The following is a 20,758-nucleotide window of genomic DNA, read 5'->3' as shown; positions in this document are numbered from 1 at the left end:
CTCATGGATATATCTTATCTTTGCCTTCACTGTGAGCATGAATTATTATAACCATACAGTATACAAATAACTATGTAAATACTACATAATAAAATAGCTATTTTAAATTTATGGTTTGGTAATTTCAGCAGCAGTGCCATTTCAAGGATTGCATCCATTTATTGTCTTTTTACTTTGGAATGGCTCACATTTCTCTGGCTTTTTGTATGTTGAGTAATTTTAGATTATATTCTGGCCATTGAAAATAGTGTATTCTCTACTAGATTATTTTATGTTGATCCAAACATTGTTTACGGTTCATGTTAGCAGACAATTAACTTGGTTGAACTCAAATTGAATACACTCAAGTCTGTAGACAGCAGTGACTGAGATCATTTAAATTTTTTATGCCACAGACACCAGATAAATTTTATTTGCACCATACATGTACAGATGCCCCTTATCGGATCAAGGAACTTGAATATAGGTCAGTAAAAATTACCCAAACTAAAATGCAAAAAGGAATAAAAAGTCTGAAAAAAATAGAGAGAATTCAAGTGCTGTGGGACAATATTAAATGGAATTCCAGAATGAGAAGAAAGAACTAGGCAAAATATATATTTGAAGAAATAATGGCCAAGAAATTTCCAAAATTAGTAAAAGACACTGAACGAGTGATACAAGAAGATTAGAAAATATGAAATAGATTTAAAAAAAAAAGAGAACAAGGCGAATCCCATTCAAATTGTTGAAAAACAAAACAAAAAGAAAATATTGAAGGCAGCCATGGATGGAGTTGGGGTGGGAAGGCATTTATTACCTGAAAAGAAATAAGGATAAAAATCATAACAGATTTCTTATCAAAGGCTATGCAAGTAAGAAGAAAATGGTGTGACACCTTTGAGTGTTAAAAGAAAAAACAAACAAATGAGCCTGCCAACCATACCCAGTGAAATATTCTACAAAAGTACAATGGAAATGAAAACTTCCAGACAAACAAAATTGAAATAATTTATTGCCAGCACACCTACTGTGCAAGAAATATTGAAGAAGATCTTCACGCAGAAGGAATACAATTTAGAGGTCAGAATTTAGATGAACACAAACACACACACATATACACACCATGCACACAGAGTATTGGTAATGGAATGATAAAATAGAATCTATTTTTGTCTTTCAAAAATTTTCTTTGAAAGATAACTTTATAAATCAATTTGGAAGAATGCATTGTATGTTTATAGCATGTTTGGTGGTAAAGTTTTTGACAACAATAGCATAAAGGAAGGGAGGGAGGAATTGGGAATACACTTTTAAGGTCATTGCAAGTGAACCTAGATTATTATATAAGTAAAATCTTACACAACCAGAAACATTTTTTTTTAAAGAAGCACATGCTGCCTAAATTGTAAAATTCAAATGTCTAATGTTTAGAAGAATTTGAACTAGAATCCATATCTTGAATATATTAGTAACAAATGCTACGTAAGGATGTAAGTACAAGAGAATCACAAAAGAAGGCATTTAAATTATCTTATGTTTTCTTGAATGCTAAAGTCAATATCTCTTTCTAGTCTTCTTCTTGAAGAGTATAAATTCCAAGTTTCACAGGGAAGATGGAGTGAAGAGTGGGTTGGTGGTTGGGCAACATGTAAAATAGTAAAAAAACAAAAGTGAGGTAAGGATTAGGATTAAATAATCACTGGAGTCAGAGATGAGTCACAACCAGGATGCTATTCCCTCCACCATCATATATGTACACACATACAAGTTAATTTTTGTTTTTGTAAATTTGACTCCAAAAATATTCTAAACATGGATAATCACTTTTTTTCAAATATAATTTTTAATTTACCTTGCGTGCCAAATGACAGAAATATTCTATTTATGATAAATCAATTAAACAAGCTATGCTATTTCTGAATGTTGCTTACAAGCAAAACATAAAAACCTCTTATTTATGTCAGGAGAGGACTTTGAGAGCATTTATCACACTGAGATTAAGTATCAGTGGTTCTCATAGAAATTATAGGAATCAAGTTCTAGCTTTACAGAGCTAACGTTCTCAAATAAGAGTTTTGGTAGGAAATGATATTTTCTTTAGGATGAAGACTTAAAGGAGGAGACACATATCAGAAAAATAAAAATATGTCTATGGGTATAGTTTTTTAAAGACATATTATAAACAAATAAGCAAAACCCCAACGAAACAGGCATCCCAAGAAGCATTTGGGCTAGCCTGAAAAGAGACATCATTATCCAAATCACAGCAGTAATCATGTCATTACAAAGTCAAATTAGAACTCTGAATTGTGTGCAACAAAGTTTTATTAAGAATGGAAAATCTAGAATCAGAGCATATGTTTTCCAGATGCATCAGTATAAGCCTCTATGGACTGCTGCTAAATTCTTTAGGTACTCCAGGGAAAATCTGTAGTTAAATTCAGATGATATTACCTTAGCACAGTGAAAGTTGTGAATCCATTTGCTGACTTTCTCTCTATTTTTTAAATATACATTTTAAATAAATTACTTAATTTCAGGAGCATACATTTAAACAAATCCACAAAATTGTCACTTATTGCTATTACATTTAAACAAATCCACAAAATTGTCACTTATTGCTATTTTCAACCATGTTCCGTTCACACCTGTGAAAGCATATTTTGATTTCTCGTTATAGCAATTTTATTTATAAAATTATTGGTGTTACAAAATCTAAAATAATGCTACCAGTCAGTTTTTACTGGGTTGCTGTTTATACATTACTGATCCCCATTTCTCTGTACAACTATAACGATTCTAAGGAAATACATGGATAGAAAAGTAGATGTATATATTACAATAATTATTTGAAGTTACAGAACTCCCTTCTTCCATAAATCTCAGAATTTATCATACATGTGATTTGTCTCAGTGTTTTCCTTTCCACCATGAAGTGAGCTCAGTAATAATCAGGTATCTTTTCCTTTGCATACTAAGATGGATCTCTGTGTATATTATTCAGCATTCTAAAACATTTACTGAGGATCTTCTTACAGGTACTGTGCTAGAGTTGAGAAATTTTTTTAAAAAAGCTTAACAGAATGTGCAGATATGAAAAGAGTTTTAGGCATATATTCAGTGTGAGAAGAAAACAGAAAGCAATGGTTTTTACACTTTTGAAAGAGAGAGACGGACCCTCCCTTGAGAATCTGAGGACAATTAAAATCTAGAAACAATAAATGCTGGAGAGGGTGTGGAGAAAAGGGAACACTCTTGCACTGTTGGTGGGAATGTAAATTGATACAGCCACTATGGAGAACAGTATGGAGGTTCCTTAAAAAACTAAAAATAGAACTACCATACGACCCAGCAATCCCACTACTGGGCATGTACTCTGAGAAAACCATAATTCAAAAAGAGTCATGTACCAAAATGTTCATTGCAGCTCTATTTACAATAGCCAGGACATGGAAGCAACCTAAGTATCCATCAACCGATGAATGGATAAAGATGTGGCACCTATATACAATGGAATATTACTCAGCCATAAAAAGAAACGATATTGAGTTATTTGTAGTGAGGTGGCTGGACCTAGAGTCTGTCATACAGAGTGAAGTAAGTCAGAAAGAGAAAAACAAATACCGTATGCTAACACATATTTATGGAACCTAAAAAAAAAAAGGTTCTGCTGAACCTAGGGGCAGGACAGGAATAAAGACGCAGACATGGAGAATGGACTTGAGGACACAGGGAGTGGGAAAGGTGAACTGGGATGAAGTGAGAGAGTGGCATGGACATATATACACTACCAAATGTAAAATAGATAGCTAGTGGGAAGCAGCCGCATAGCACAGGGAGATCAGCTCTGTGCTTTGTGACCACCTAGAGGGGTGGGATAGGGAGGGTGGGAGGGAGGGAGACGCAAGAGGGAAGAGATATGGGAACATATGTGTATGTATAACTGATTCACTTTGTTATAAAGCAGAAACTAACACACCATTGTAAAACAATTATACTCCAATAAAGATGTTAAAAAAAAAAAAAACCTTTGTTGTTTGTAGTAATCCACATTTACAAGGAAGCCAGAAAGGCATCATTTATTATTCCTTTATGTTTTCATGAAGATTGTGTTTTAACATGTGTTTTGAATAAGTCAGGCACATGATATAGAATTCAAATGGACATAAGCTTATACCATGAATATCAAGGTCTCTGCTCTCTGTCAGCTAGCACCCAACTCTCCATCTGAACTATACTCTCTGTTACTGATTATTTGGTGAATCCATTGAGAAATATTTAAATACAAACATATATGAAACTATCCTTTCATTTTTCACACCAATATTTGCTTTCTATACATAGAAATTCACACCTTGTTTTTTCTCACTAAACAATGTATTTTAGCAGTTATTTCATATCAGTGTATACACAGTCACCTCATCCTTTTTAATGCCAGTTTATTATGCTATTGAGTGAGGTACCATGATAAATTTAACAGTCCCTCAGTTGATGGGCATATAAATTGTTTCCAAGCACTTGGTGTTATAATTATGCACTAAACATCCTGATAAGCCTATTTGGAGTGTACTTCTAGGGCAAATACCCTAGAGAGTTATGTACATTTTAAATTTGATAGATATTGCCAAATTGCCCTACAAAATGTGCTGTCAACTTCCATTCCATAAGTAGTGCAAGAGAGAATCTGTGCCCCAACAAAATATTATATTACATTTTTTTCGTTCTTTGCCAGTCTGATAGGAGAGAAACCTGTTGCTTTTTGTGGTTAGAATTTTCATGATTTTTTACAAGTGTAGCTGAATGTTTTTCATGTTATGACCTTTTTTCTTTTTCATGTTGTGGTATTGGTCTTTTCCTTATCGATTTATGAGAACTTTTAGACCACCATTCATTTGAGACCACAGCATTCCACTTTAATGCTGCAGATTTTACCTTGTAATTTTTTCAAAGATTTTATCAGTAAGTATAGTGGCCATAGAAAAACCCAATAATATTCATGAGCCATGGCTGATTCTTTGTAACATTAAACTTCCTAGTGGGCTTGATTATTGTCAAGTGAACAGTGGAACGTTCTTGCCTGCTTGTTTTAGGCTTCATTGATCATAAAATTGTTTTGATCATATTTCTTTTTATTTAGGATAATAGAAATTAATAATGGTATGCAGTAAAATTAGTATGCCTGAGCAAACTTGTTTCTCATGTAAAATATTGGGTTGAGAGTCCCAAATCTCCAGTTAGTTAAGAAGGCAGCTGTCATAAAGTACATTTTATGCATAAAATATTGGAGCTGATATAGGATTCTGTATTATCAGTTATATTTCATAAGTTTCTGGGTATCCTCTTTAATGTTCCATTTCAAAATCACTACATCTATTACTTAGTGAAGCATTGTTTATGTTTCCTTTTAGCCCTTAACAAGCCAGGAGCAAACAGGGCAAGGCTCACTAATGTCATAAGATAGAAGAGACAGACCAATTGCAATTTTTCAAAAATATTTTCCTAGTGGTGAAAAATGGAAGAAAAAATTGTATCTCTCCAAACAATCAGGACAGAGTTTACATAAACTTTTTGACAGCGAGAATAAATTTATATAACTTGAGAGAGTTACCATCAACTATTTCTGGATAAAGTAGAACTGCAAACTGGTTGGCATCAATACAAGTGAAAATAAGCTAAACAGTACAGATGGCTCATTCTCCCTCCCATCCTACTTTCACAAACAAAACCTTTTGTTCATTTTTTCTGCTGTAATATCTCCATTATCTACTCTTTATATTCTTAATTCCATTATTTGAGATCACACGTTAGTATCTCCTCTCTGGTTTGTGGCAATAATTTCTTTTTTTTTTTAAGATCTTTTTAAATTGAAGTATAGTTGATTTACAATATTTAAGATATATAGAAAATTGATTCAGTTATATATTCTTTTTCAGATTCTTTTCCATTATAGGTTATTACAAGATATTGAATATAGTTCCCTGTGCTATACAGTAGGTCCTTGTTGTTTATCTATTTTGTATATAGTAGTGTATATCTGTTAATCCAACCTCCTAATTTATCCTTCCCCCCTTTCCCTTTGGTAACCATAAATTCGTTTTCTATGTCTGTGGGTCTATTTCTGTTTGTAAATAAGTTCATTTGTGTCATATTTTAGATTCCACATATAAGTGATATCATATGATGTCTATCTTTCTTTGTGTGACTTCAGTTGTATGATAATTTCTAGGTCCATCCATGTTGCTGCAAACAGCATTATTTTATTCTTTTTTATGACTAATATTCCACTGTATATATATGCCACATCTTTTCCATCGTTTAATTTTTTACTCTCCAATTCAGCCTTCACATTTCCATCAGAGTTGCTTTTCAAAACTCAGATAAATGAAGGTCCTATTCAAGTCTTTGATTATCCTCCTCCACCCCTCACAAATCTGAACTTACTAGCACGACATTCAAACCCCTCAGTATTTTGGCCATACCTGGATTTTCTCATTAAAATTAACAGCATCTTCCAATCACTCCCATTAGTACAGGTTTATTACTAAACCATTTATCATTTCTCAACATATCTTGTATTTTCCTATTTCTGGACTTTTGCTCATTCTGATCTGTCAATCTGGAAGTCCTTTCCCACTCAGCACAGGTGTACTTAAAAATAGCTAAATTTTTTTGATGACTTACTGTCCCAGGAACTACTTTAAGCATTTCACACTCATGTCACCACTGAAAAACATAGGTACTATAACTCTTCACACTTTACAAATGATGAAACTGAAGTATGGAGAGGTTAAGTAGTATGGACTTAAACATAAAGCTGAATTTCAAACCTGGCATTCTTTCTCTAGAGTTGGAACTTGAAAGACTGTGTCTTGATTATCTTTTTTATCCTCCACAGCATGTTATACATTATTTGTACAGTGCAGGTGCTAAATAAATGTTGTTTAAATTGAATGTTTTATTCAGATTGTAATTTGGGCTTGAATGATCCAGAAAATTAACTTAATTATCCACTTGAGAATGTCAGTGTTGTCTTGACCCATTTTTCTTGAGAGTGGCTTCTTCCTTTTTTCTTAAATATTTCTGTTTTGACATTTACAGTCACAGCAGATGCTAATCTCAGAAATCCAAGGACACCACAACATAGCAGTTTAGAGAGGAGTGTATGACGACCCCAAATGGTAGCAATTACCTAGAAGTGGCTACAGTTAGTAAAGTGACATGAAATCAAATCTGCTTTCCTTTAAGGGAAACTTAGAAAGTAAACGTAAAAAGCCATAATTAAGAAAATTGATGTTAAAAATGTAGAATACATGCAGATTTCAGTTTCTGTTAGTCACAGGAAGTGTGATTAGAAGAAATAGGGAGACATTATTTTTCCATGTCATAGTCTTTATTTGATAAAGCTAAATTCTCTATTAAATTAATAATTATTTGTATTTTAATCACAAACTATACTTAATAGTAAAAGGAACTGTTCACAGCCTTCATAGCATTCATGTCAATTGAGACCAGATGTAAGTTTCAAATATGGACTAAATTTACCCTGCAGAAATGGAAATGGAAAATTAAAAATTAAAATTAAGGTCAATGGAATCTCTTTACCTTTCCCTAACACTTGTAAGACTAAATTTCAGAATTAAAAATGTGTGAAACTTAAATATCCAGGTAGTTTTTACAATACAGTAGAGATTCATTTGGTAGAAAAAAATGCATTTTTGCTTGGTACTTTTCTGTGTTAACCTTTCTGAAATAACTCTTTTGAATGTGATTATTCGTTACAAGAATTTTATCCTGGCCTAAATTTCTTACCTCATACCAGGCTTATATACTGACATTATACTAAAGTTCCTCAACCTCAACACTACTGGCATTATGGACAGGATAACTCTGTTATATGGGGCTGTCCTGTGAACTGTATGATGCTTGGCAGCATCCCTGATCTCTAATTTGTTACTGGAAGAGGGACCCCTTCCAGGGCCCAAGAGTGGGCTCTTGTCTAACACTTGGAAATGAATTGTCCGAGGAGATACATGTACCATCAAAGCAAAACATTTTATTGGGAAGGGGAGGCCAGGCGGAGAGTAGCAGGGTAAGGGAACCCAGGAGAACTGCTCTGCCATGTGGTTTGCAGCCTCAGGTTTTATGATAATGGGATTAGCTTTCCTGGTTGTCTCTGGCCAGTCATCTTGCTTGTGCCCATATTTGGTCTGACTCAGGGTCCTTCATGGTGGTGCATGCATCTTGCAGCCAAGATTAATTCTAGTGTGAGGATTTCTTTGAGGTTGGCAAGACATATTATGGGCTGGTGTCTCTTTCCTCATATTTTTCCCAGTTTTATTGAGGTATATTTGACAAATAAAAGTTGTACTATATATTCAAGGTGTACAATGTGATGTTTTGCTATATGTATACTTTGCAAAATAATTACCAAAATCAGGTTAATTAGAAGATCCATCACCTTACATAGTGGTCTTTTTGTGTATGTGTGGTGAGAACCCTTAAGATCAATTCTCTTAGCAAATTTCAGGTATACAATACAGTATTATTAACTGTAGTAACTGGACTGTATATTGGATCTCCAGAACTTATTCATTTCATAAAATTGAATCTTGTGCTCTTTAACCAACATCTCCCTGTTGCCTCCATTCCACAGACCCTGGAAACCACCAGTCTACTTTCTGCTTTTCTGAGTTTGACTTTTTCAGTTTGCACATATAAGTGAGATCATGCAATTGGTGTATTTCTGTGAGTGGCTTACTTCACTTAGTATAATGTCCTCCGGTTTCATTCATGTTGTCACAAATGTCAGAATATCCTTCTTTTTCAGTCTGCAATTTTGAGGTATAGTCTGCTGAGGTATCGTGTCTTTGAAGAAGACACAAATAAATAGAAAGATATTCCATGCTCAGAGATTGGAAGAATTAATATTGTCAAATGGTCCATACTACTCTAAGTGTTTACAGATTCAATACAGTTTCTATCAAAATTCCAGTGGCGTTTTTCACAGAAAAAATAAATTTGTACGGAAGAACAAAAGACCCCAAATAGTCAAAACAGTCTTTGGAAATAAAAACAAATCTGAAGGCATCACAATTCCTGGTTTCCAACTATATTACAAAACTAAAACAATTCAAGCAGTATGGTATTGGCAGAAAAACAGGCACATGGATCAACAGAACAGAATAGAGACAATAACAATACACCCACACATATACGGTCAAATAATTTACAACAAAGGAGCCAGAATATATAATGGGGATAAGGTTGTCTCTTCAATAAATGGTGTTGGGAAAATGGATAGCTACATGCAAAAGAATGAAACTGTACCCCTCTCTTACAGCATACACAAAAATCAACTCATAATTAATTAAAGACATAAATTTAAGACTTAAACTATAAAACTCCTAGAAGAAAACATAGTGGGTAAGCTCCTTGCTTACTTTTGCCATTGGTCTTAGCAATTATTTTAAAAATTTGACACCAACAGCAAAGGCAAATAAAGCAAAAGTAAGCAACTGGGACTACATCAAATTAAAAATCTTCTGCACAGCAAAGGAAACTATCCACAAAATGAAAAGCAACATGTGGAATGGAAGAAAATATTTGCAAATCATATATCTGATAAGAGGTTAATATGCAAAATATATAAAGATCTTATACAATAGAAAAAAGCAAACAAATTGATGGAAAATTGGGCAGAGGAACTGAATAGACAGTTTGTCCAAAGAAGACATACAAATGGCCAGTAGGTACATGAGAGGATTCTCAACAACACTAATCATCAAGGGAATACAAATCAAAATCACAATGAGATATCACCTCATACTTGTTAAAATGGCTATCATCAAAAAGACAAGAGATAAGTGTTGGTGAGGATGAGGAGAAAAGGGAACCCTTATGCACTGTTGATGGGAATGTAAATTGGAGTAGCCACTATAGTAAATAGTATGCAATATTCTTCAAAACATTTAAAAAATAGAATTGCCATATGATCCACCAATCCCACTCCTGGATATACATCAAAAGAAAATGAAAACAGGATCTCAAAAAAATATCTGCAATCCCCTGTTCATTGCAGCCTTATTCAAAATCCTCAAGGTATGGAAACAGCGTAAGTGTTTATCACATCAGTGGATGAATGGATAGAGAAGATGTGTCACATACATACAGTGGAATATTATTTAGCCATTAGAAGGACATCCTGCCATTTGTGACAACATGGATAGACCTTAAGAGAGTTATGCTAAGTGAAATAAATCAGACAGAGAAAGACAAATACTGTATGATATCACTTATATGTGGTATCTAAAAAAGCTTAATTCATAGAAACAGACTAGAATAGTGGTTGCCAGGGGCCAAGGGTAGGGGAAAAAATGAGATGTTGGTCAAAGGGCACAAACTTCCAGTTTTAAGATGAATAAGTCCAGGGAATCTAATGTAGAGCATAGTGATTGTAGTTAATACTGTGTTATATACTTGAAAGTTGCTAAGAGAGTAGATCTTAAATGTTCTCACCACAAAAAAGAATTGGTAATTATGGAGGTGTTAGCTAAGCTATGATGGTAATATTTTGCAATATTTAAGCGTATCAAAACAATACGTTATATACCTTAAACTTATACAATGTTATGTATGAACTATATTTTAGTAAAGCTGGAAAAAATAAGGCAAAAATAAATAAATAAACCTAACCATATTAATAGTCACTAAAATATAAATGATCTGCACACCTAAATTTAAAGGCAAAGATTTTTGGATTGGATAAAAAGCAAGTACCAGCTCTTTGCTGGCTATATATAATAAGCAGTATGTAGTACATAGTAGGTAGGTGGCACTAGTACAATGGTGACTACATTAATATCAGACAAAGTAGATTTAAAAAAACATAATATTACCAGTGTAAGTGTATTTCACAATGGTAAAGAGATCAATTACTTGAAAGTACATAAAGATACTAAACATTCAAACCTTTATGAAGCAAAGATAGATAGATAGATAGGTGGATAATTACATACATACGTACTCAAAGAGAAATTGACAAGTCAGCAATTGTAGTCAGTTTTCAATATCCCTTTCTCAACAAATAACAGATTAAGTAGAATAAATGAAAAGAAAATCAGTAAGGCTATAGAAGATATGAACATTGCTATTGATCAACTGGACCTGATTGGTATTTAAAGAACAGTCCACCTGACAACAGCAAAATACTTATTCTTTTTAGGTGCACCGATAACATTTAACAAGATAGACAATATTCTGAGCCATAAATTTTCAAAATTTACATCATACTAAGTATATTCTCTGACCTCAACAAACTTTATATTGTTAAAAAAACATATCTGTAAAATTCCAAAACATTTGGAAACTGACAAAAAATTTCTAAGTAACCCACAAGTTAAAGAAGAAATATAAAACAACTTTAGATTTTATTTTTTTAATTTTTTTAAAAATTTATTTATTTATTTATTTTTGGCTGTGTTGGGTCTTCGTTTCTGTGCGAGGGCTTTCTCTAGTTGCGGCAAGCGGGGGCCACTCTTCATCGCGGTGTGCGGGCCTTTCACTGTCGCGGCCTCTCTTGTTGCGGAGCACAGGCTCCAGACGCGCAGGCTCAGTAGTTGTGGCTCACGGGCCTAGTTGCTCCGCGGCATGTAGGATCTTCCCAGACCAGGGCTCGAACCTGTGTCCCCTACATTGGCAGGCAGATTCTCAACCACTGCGCCACCAGGGAAGCCCCTAGATTTTATTTTGAACTGAATGTTAGTGAAAACCCAAATTTTAATGTAAATTTGCAGGATGCCCCTAAATTTAGCGGTAGTTGAAGGAATTTTGTAGCAATGTATCCCAATTAGAAAGAAGGGTCTAAGTAAAGAACCTCAGCTTTAACCTTAAGTAACTACAAAAAGAAGAGCAAATGAAATCCAGAGTAAGTGGAACAAGGAAATGATAAAAAATCAGATTGGAAGTCAATGAAAAATAGAAAAAATCAGTGTATCTAAATGCTGTTTATATTTGAATGAATAAAACCTTTGAGAACTTCTGGTCAGATTAAGCATGAAAATAATAGAAAAGACTCAAGTGTTCGATATCAGAAATTAGAGAGATGATTTTGGTACAGATTTTACAGATATTAAAAGGATAACTGGGATAATATGACCAATTTTATGATAACAAATTCACAACTTGAATGAAATGGGCAATTCCTTGAAAGTCAGAAATTTTAAAAGCTCACTGAGGAAGAAATAAATAAAGGAAAAACACTATATTTATTAAAGAAACTGAAATTATAATTAAAAACTTTCTCATGAGAAAAACTCTAAGACTAGATGGTTCCAACTATGATTTCTATGAAATACTAAAGGAAAAAAAAATAATACCAATTCCACGCAAACTCTTTCAGAAAGTTGAAGAGGAGGGATACTTCCTCAATCATTCTGAGTTAAGCACTATGCTGAGTTCAGAAATTACAAAAAAAAAAAAAAAAAAAAGGGAGAATAAGAAGAAGCAAAGCAAAAACCTATGTACCAATACCTTAATGAATACAGATGCAAAAATTCTAAACAAACTTTTAAGGAATTGAAACCAACAATGCACAAAATATACAAAATAGAAAAATTATATATGGTGACCAAGTGTGGTTAATGCCAGAAGGCTAGGTTGGTTAAACATTCCATATCCCTAAATCCATGGGTCTGGGATTTAAGAAATGGTCAATAAACATTTGTTGATCTGTGATTGGTATGGAAATACAAAAGATCCTGAATGGCCAAAGCAATCTTGAGAAAGAAAAACAGAACTGGAGGAATCAGGCTCCCTGACTTCAGACTATATTACAAAGCTACAGTCATCAAAACATTGTGGTACTGGCACAAAAACAGAAATATATATCAGTGGAACAGGATAAAAAGTCCAGACATAAACGCATGCACCTATGGTCAACTAATCTATGACAAAGTAGGCAAGAATATACAGTGGAGAAATAATAGTCTCTTCAATAAGTGGTGCTGGGAAAACTGGACAACTACATGTAAAAGAATGAAATTAGAACACTCCCTAATGCCATGCACAAAAATAAACTCAAAATGCTTCAAAGGCCTAAATGTAAGGCCAGATACTATAAAACTCTTAGAAGAAGGCGTAGGCAGAACTCTTTTTGACATAAATCACAGCAAGATCTTTTTCAATCCACCTTCTAGAATAATTAAAATTAAAAAAAAGACAAACAAATGGGACCTAATTAAACTTAAAAGCTTTTGCACAGCAAAGGAAACCATAAACAAGATGAAAAGACAACCCACAGAATGGGAGAAAATATTTGCAAATGAAGCAACTGACAAGGGATTAATCTCCAAAATATACAAACAGCTCATGGAGCTCAATATCAAAAAAACAAACAACCCAATCAAAAAATGGGTGGAAGATCTAAATAGCCATTTCTCCAAGGAAGACATACAGATGGCCAATAAGCACATGAAAAGATGCTCAGCATTACTAATTATTAGAGAAATGCAAATCAAAACTACAATGAGGTATCACCTCACACTGGTCAGAATGGCCATCATCAAAAAATCTACAAACAATAAATGCTGGAGAGGATGTGGAGAAAAAGGAAACCTTGTACCTCTCTTTTAAATCTGACTTTGCTTCTGCCTTATTTCCCTATGGCAATTTTTGTTAACATGGTGTATCTGAATTTCAAAAGGAATCTGCCAGATTTTCTCATAAAATTTTTGTGGACAATATGGAAACATGGGGAGAGAGAAAAGAATGTCCACTTTTTGAGAAAAATATGCCAAATGACTTTTTACATTCTGATATACACAGTATTTTATCAGCAGTTTGGCATGACTGTTCTTCATCATCTTCATCATGGCATGAGCCATGCTGGATCCAGATGATTAGCCTTTTCGTTTTTAAATGTTCTTTAAATATGCTTTGAAAATTATGCTCTAGAATTTCACTGATACTCATCTCCAAATTCTTAGAAGTTTAAGAAGTCAACTTTGGCTTTTTTATATAAAAAGACTAAATTTATGCCTAACTTTAGACTTCTGGTATCTCATTCTCACATTATTACGTGTTACAACTTACAGCCCTCAAATAATGTAAGCCTGGTTTGTCAGAAATGTTGTTTGTGGTTATGTTCCTGTGGTAGATTTTGTTATGTTCAAAACTTAATCACATGCCACTCCTATAAGTGGTTAATATATCCCTGCCCATTGCCATGGACTTTACATGTCTTCCTCTGTGAGGGTTATTATTCTCACATCATTGTTTTGGCCTGTTACTTACTTTGTCCAGTAAGAGGAAGTACATTTGGTAGTTTTGAGCTCAAGTTTTGAATCACTACATATTTCTGCCAGCACTCTTGCTCTTTCCCTCTGCCATGAGAATGGCATATCCAAGACAGCACCAGTTCCTTTAACTTAGATCCCAGAATAAGACACATGGAGAAGAATCATAGCTGTCATCCACAGTTGCTTACAGGGAATGTTGTAATGTAGGTGAGAAATGCACATAGTTGTTACATGCCACTAATATTTGAGGTTTTCTTTATTGTAAGAGCAAAAAAGAATAATAGTTTCACTATCAAAATCTACCTTTCAAAACTATATTTTTGATCATTGAAGAAAGAAACTGTTGCTGATTATTTTAAATACATTTTCCCCATTCTGGGCAACTATTGGTAATGTGGCTATAGTAACTTATTTCACACTTAGATGTATCAAATATTTTGATGATATGTCTCAAAATGCTGAATTAATTCCAAGGGTTTCAATTTAGCATGACTGGGTTCATCTTGAACAAACCAACTCTGAACATGTTGGTTCATGTAACTATATTTTTGGTTCTTCATTCAGTTCTTTTGTATAGAATGTACACAGAACTTAACATATGCCTGTCTTACAGGAAACATGGCTCCTATTGTAAAGGTATCTAAACTGTGTGTAGTAAGGAATGGAAAGAAGGCTGAGGTTTGTGAGCTTAACCACCATGCTGAAAAATATTGCACTATATTCTAAGGCCATACTTAAGCTGAACTGAAAGGACCCGACTTTGTTCCTTCTGTCACCTCAGCCTCTGTACCTTGTTGTATATAATCTAATATTCTACATATTCTATATATGCTTATATCCACCACTTACTGTAGATGTGTTTTCTCATCGTGACTATCTGCCATCCCTTCTTTCCAGCTGGCCTTTAACAAAGAGAACATACAGTCATGCTCATTTAATGCCCATATTATTTTTATAACTTTTTTTTTTTAAACTGCTGTGTAAAGGCTTAGGGGTGGGAAATAAGGTAAGCATGGGCCTAGGAGGATTCTTGGGCCCTGAAGTAATTTAAATTGACAATGATAAGTTTACCAATAAGTGAGACAAGTTTCCTTATTGGTCCTTATCATAAACAAGCTAAAGGAAAAACTGAGGTCAGTAGCTGGTCTTGAGCTATCCCCCCTGAGCATATAAAATATGAAAATGGTTTCTAGATATTTTCTTTTTTTCCTTTCTTCTTCTCTTGTATTTTTTCTTCAGTATATTTTTATTTGAGCTGTCTACTAAGGAATACTGGACAATGAGAATAAAACAATTAATTAGTCAAAATGATCCCTTATATGAAAAATTCAGTGTGCATTAACATAGGAACCCAAACTAATCTAAAGATTCAGTTAAGTTTACCCTAAAAAGACATTTGTGTTGAGGGCTGAAGGAGTTACCCAGATAGAAAGTAGATTGAAGAGAGGTTACAATGAAATAATAATTCAAAGAAAGAAATAATGGGTGAGGAAAGATAATAATGTTCTTGGAGTAGAAAGAACCCTAAAGAGGAAGGTAAGGATGAACAAAATGTAGTGACTGAGGGACAAAATGGCGAGAATCTGATTGCGCTGGGAAGGATTTTGGATCATGTTCTAAGAGAATTCAGAAGTCTTTGAAATAATTTAAGCAAGGGAATAATACGAAATTTTCCAAAACCTTGTGTGGAGAATAGTTGAAAGGAAACATAGCTGATTAAAGAAAAATCATGATACTAGAAATGTGGTTAAGAATTCACCTGCCAGAGGAAAAAAAAAAGAATTCACCTGTCAATTTGGTCATGCAAAGCACTTAGGTTGTTTTTGATAATGAGAAAAAATTTATGGTTGGGTAAGATTTGTGGCTTCCACATAAACTTGCTAGAAAGTTACAGTGAAATTCTGTCAAATTTTTCTTGAACAAACCATAAACAAAACAACCTGTTCTGAAAACTGTGAAGTCCCAGCACTTTGTCCTTTTTGGTTCTCCGATCATCACTGATATGAAAGTTTCATATGGCCAATGAGACAAAATTCCAGCAACAGGATTCTTTTATCCTCATTGTCTTCAAAAGACAATAAGAAATTCTCTGTCTCTTTCTGTCCCTGTCTGTTTGTCTCAGATAGACAGATGATAGATAGATAGATAGATGGATAAATAGATAGATAGATAGATAAAAATCTGCTACGTGGGGATCAAGACTCAGGCAGCATTTTCAAGGGCACAGGATTTAGGCCTCACTAAATTCGTGTATCCTGTTCATAAAAAGGAAGGAACATTTTTCTAAAATATGTTCATAATCCGTATATAATAAGCACTTCTAATTCATCTTCTAATTTCTAACATCCATTGTGATAATTAACAAACCCATTTGTATATTTATCATAGCAATTAATAAAACGTCCTCTTATTTTCTAGATACGGCTTAACAGCACTTGCAGTGGCCTAGTAACTGTATCTGGGGTGAAACTTTGCTGGGATCACACGAGTTTGCCACCACTAGAGAGTTAATTCCTGATTAGGAGAACTGCCAACACCTGAGTGGTAGCCTTAATCAAAAAGTTACATTTTTCCTGCTTAAATATTTTAGGATAAAATACAGATGTTATATTAGATATACAGCAAAAAAAAAAATACAAAAAATGATTGAACCTAAGCTAGAGTGGTGGCAGTGGAGATAGAAGGATATTGAGATTTGAACATAGAACTTCCTAAGAATTAAAGTAGAATAACCAACCTGGAGAAGTGAATAGTTGTGGGTAGTGGTGAAGAGAAGTTGATTGTAAAGCAAGACTGTGAGTTTAAGTGACTCATGAAAGGATATCTGACTTATTATTTAATTCTTTCTGAGGGTTCATTAGAAGGCCAATAATATAATTGATAAAATATATAGAGAGCAAGGAGATGAAGGTGGATCCTAACTTCTCCAAACTCACTAGTGGTCTTAATCCAAAATGCATTTGCTTCCAGGATGGCCAGACTGTCTATCAGAGCCACTTTTGTCAATCTATTAAGAGGAATATATACAGATATTGAAATATGCTTTCAAAATCCTAGATATAAGTAATATTTCCTGTATAGGTATGGAGTTACAGGTAATCCTCCACTGGAGGATAATGTTACATTTTACTTCATCTTAATTTCCTTGATTTTTTTTCAAGTTAAATGCTTTGACTTGAAATGGTTTTTCTGCGTTCTTGTCAATGACCTCTCTATTTCTAAGTTGATTTATGCGGTTTAAGAAGGAAAATGGAAAGAAACTAAGATAGGTAAATAATATACGTCAATACGGGGTGCTATAAAGGTTTTATTGCCACTTGTTTGAGAGGTGCCCTCATAAAACAGTGTACCATTCCAAATGCACAGAAATAAATATTTATAGCAGAGTACATGTACAAACTATCAAGAAATAAAACATGCATGTGTATGTGTGTATACATGTGTGTATTATATATATATTAGAAATTGGATGTAATCTTGCATTTTTACTTCTTTAAAGAAATTTTATTTGCTTTATGCTTAGATTTAATGTTTTGTTGTATGAAGGATATACATTTGTTTCTATTATATTTGACTCAAATTCTCCTTCATTAAAATAATCTTCATATTAAGTCAATTTATATCATTTAATTCAGATATGATATATATTACACTTCAGACCTTTCCCAAAATGAATTTTGAAATGTATTTAATACTCAGTGATATTTAAAATTAAAATATTTGTATTTTAATACTCAAAATACTCAGTGATATTTTTCAGAGTTTTTTTGTTTGTTTGTTTTTGTATTCAAGATGACTAAACTTTCTTAAACTATGTGATTTGTGGTTACATACTGGCATAGGAAGCACAAGAGAGATTATCCTATGTGGCTGAATAAAGCTTTATTGATTTTTACACATGTAAAAAAGCTGTAGAACTACAAGAAATTCCACACATATCTCATCTTAGGTTGAACATTGACTATTGTAAAGCCACAGTGCTTAAATATGGATGGAGCTTATAGGCTACAAATGATTCTTTTTAATGAGCTGGAATTTGTGGCTCTGGCTCATGGGTCCTAGGGAAATGAGTATAAATTTTACACAGATGAATAAAGCAGGAAATGTCATTGATTTGAAGTAAACCACAGCTAACCCTCCATAATCAATTCTGAAAACACTGTATTTTGTTATTTTGAATATGTACTTCGTTGTTTTCTGGATGAGAGAAAATGAACAACTCTAGGATGAACAGTATCATTTGGCTTATAATAAGATGCTGCTGCAGAGTTTTGAGGTTTTAATTTGGTTGATGGGATTAGAAAGAAAAGGGATTACTTTTTCTTTTTTTTTTAATTCAGAGTAGATGATATATGGCACTAGAATCCTGGACAGTTTCTAGTCTTTGAATGCCTGAAAGGCAGAGACCTTATTTTATTCATTTTTATTTTCCTAAGATCTAATAAGTAAGTGATTATTCAAGTTAAGACAATTCTTTAGGTCTCTGTACTTTTAAAATGTGTATCCATACTTATAGTATTATCTTTTATTTCCTCTATCACTAAGGGAAAAAAAAAGTTTCCCTCCCTTGATATGTACCTTTTTCTTTTCTGTTACATATTAATTCTCAGTATTAATTATATTCTTTGCTCTTTTTCTCTTTTACCACAAATACTAATCCTTTAGCTTTTTGTTTCCTTCTGATTTCTTCCAAACCATAGACTTGATAATCTCTTTAAATACAGCCAATGTTTCATGGCCCATTGTGTGCCTTTTGGTATTCTATTATTATAGGACAAAAAAGATCATTTAAAAATTATTTCTCATGATTCTAAGTTGACTGATTGATTATTCTGCTTCACGTGGCATTGGCTGGCTACTGAGATGACTGAAAAGTCCAAAATATCCTCTTTCTCTTAGCTGCCATGATGGTGCTAGGCACGACCTAGAAGTTCAGGTGGGGTTGTAGACCTTGGTTATCTTCCATGTGGGCCTCTCCAGACAGCTGCTTTGGCTTTATTTTAGCATTGATTCCAAGAATGTATGCTCCAAAAGAACTAGCCCCAATGTGCATGTGCTTATCAAGTCTGCATGAATCATATTTGGTAGTGTTTCATTGGCCAAAGTTAATCATGTTCCAAATCCTCAATCAATGTGAAGTATGAATACTGGAGGGTGGTTCATTGGGGAACCCAAAATAAGAGTCTATCACAGTCTGGGATTTGGAGAGAAAAGTTTTATCTAATACAGATTGATAGTTTTTTTAATAGTTTGAAATCGACAGCTGAGAAAAAATGATTTAAAAAAATGTATAAATAGAACATATAAATAGAAAAAAATGATTTTAAAAAACATGTATAGGAAGACAGTATCTCTTCTTTAGAGATATGTTATGAATCCTCTGTTCACTGTATGATTCGTAAGAGAAATACTGTTCAAATGCCAACATTTGAAGTCAAGGTTTCTTAGACCAAATATCTTTCAGAAAAGAAAATAATGTTTAAGCTTTAAGCATTAATGTATAAATTTAAGAAATGAGGGAAATGGGATGAACATTTTTGAGCATCTACTATGCACCATATACCTCACTAATGTCATATCATTTAATTATCATAGCATTTTTTGAGAAGAAAGTATTAATTTCCCAATTTTATTGAGAGAAAATTAAGACTCAGAAGAGTAACCATCCTGTACTTCATAAGAATAGTAGATAATAGACTCAGGATTTTGTCAGTATTCAAACTCCATGTTCTTGCTACTACACCATGTTGCCAGAAAGAAGAAATACATGTAGTTGAGCCTTCAAAAGAACGAGCATTTGAAATACAAGTAAACGTAGTAAAATTCTAAGAGGAGTCCTGAATGCATCTGTCAAACCCACCACTGTCCTTTACTGGAAGCATGTTTGCTCAGGTTTGCTCTCAACTTTTTGACTTCCTATATAATCTCAGGTGACAATAGTACAGGTCCTAAAAAGACATGAGCTAATTTACAGTCAAACTCATTTTTGTTAGGACAGCTAAAGCACACGCTTTTTTCCTCTATGCCTTCTTAATTCTTAGTTATGTTTATTTACAGTCCGGTATTGCCAGATGTAGTATTTTACTGCTTAATGAAAGTTTTTAACTACTTGCTATAGTAAATTCAGACTAAGACCAAAAATAAGATAAAATAAAATTATGAAAGGGCAAAAGAATAACTCAAAGGAGTAATATCATCGAGATTCCAACTTATCTCCCTTATGGGGTTTCAGGGTTACAGACATTACCTTTAAATCAAACACACTAACTTCATTTCTGTCACATGACAATATCTCCTCATCTTATGTGTTTTACGTGGTTGAGAATAGGAAATTTAAATGAATTCCGAAGTGTCTCATCTCTTCTAACCCTTAAAAGCAGCATTTAGTGCTTCAAAGAAGAAATTAAACTCTTGATAAAGTAGTTATTCAAGATAGTTTTTTTACTTTGATGAGGCCATACTTCCTTGAAGAGACATCTTCA

Source organism: Eubalaena glacialis, chromosome 6 (genome assembly GCF_028564815.1).
Source record: "Eubalaena glacialis isolate mEubGla1 chromosome 6, mEubGla1.1.hap2.+ XY, whole genome shotgun sequence".
Taxonomy (NCBI): Eukaryota; Metazoa; Chordata; class Mammalia; order Artiodactyla; family Balaenidae; genus Eubalaena; species Eubalaena glacialis.
The sequence above is the reverse complement of the archived record's forward strand: the minus strand, read 5'-3'. Positions refer to the sequence as shown.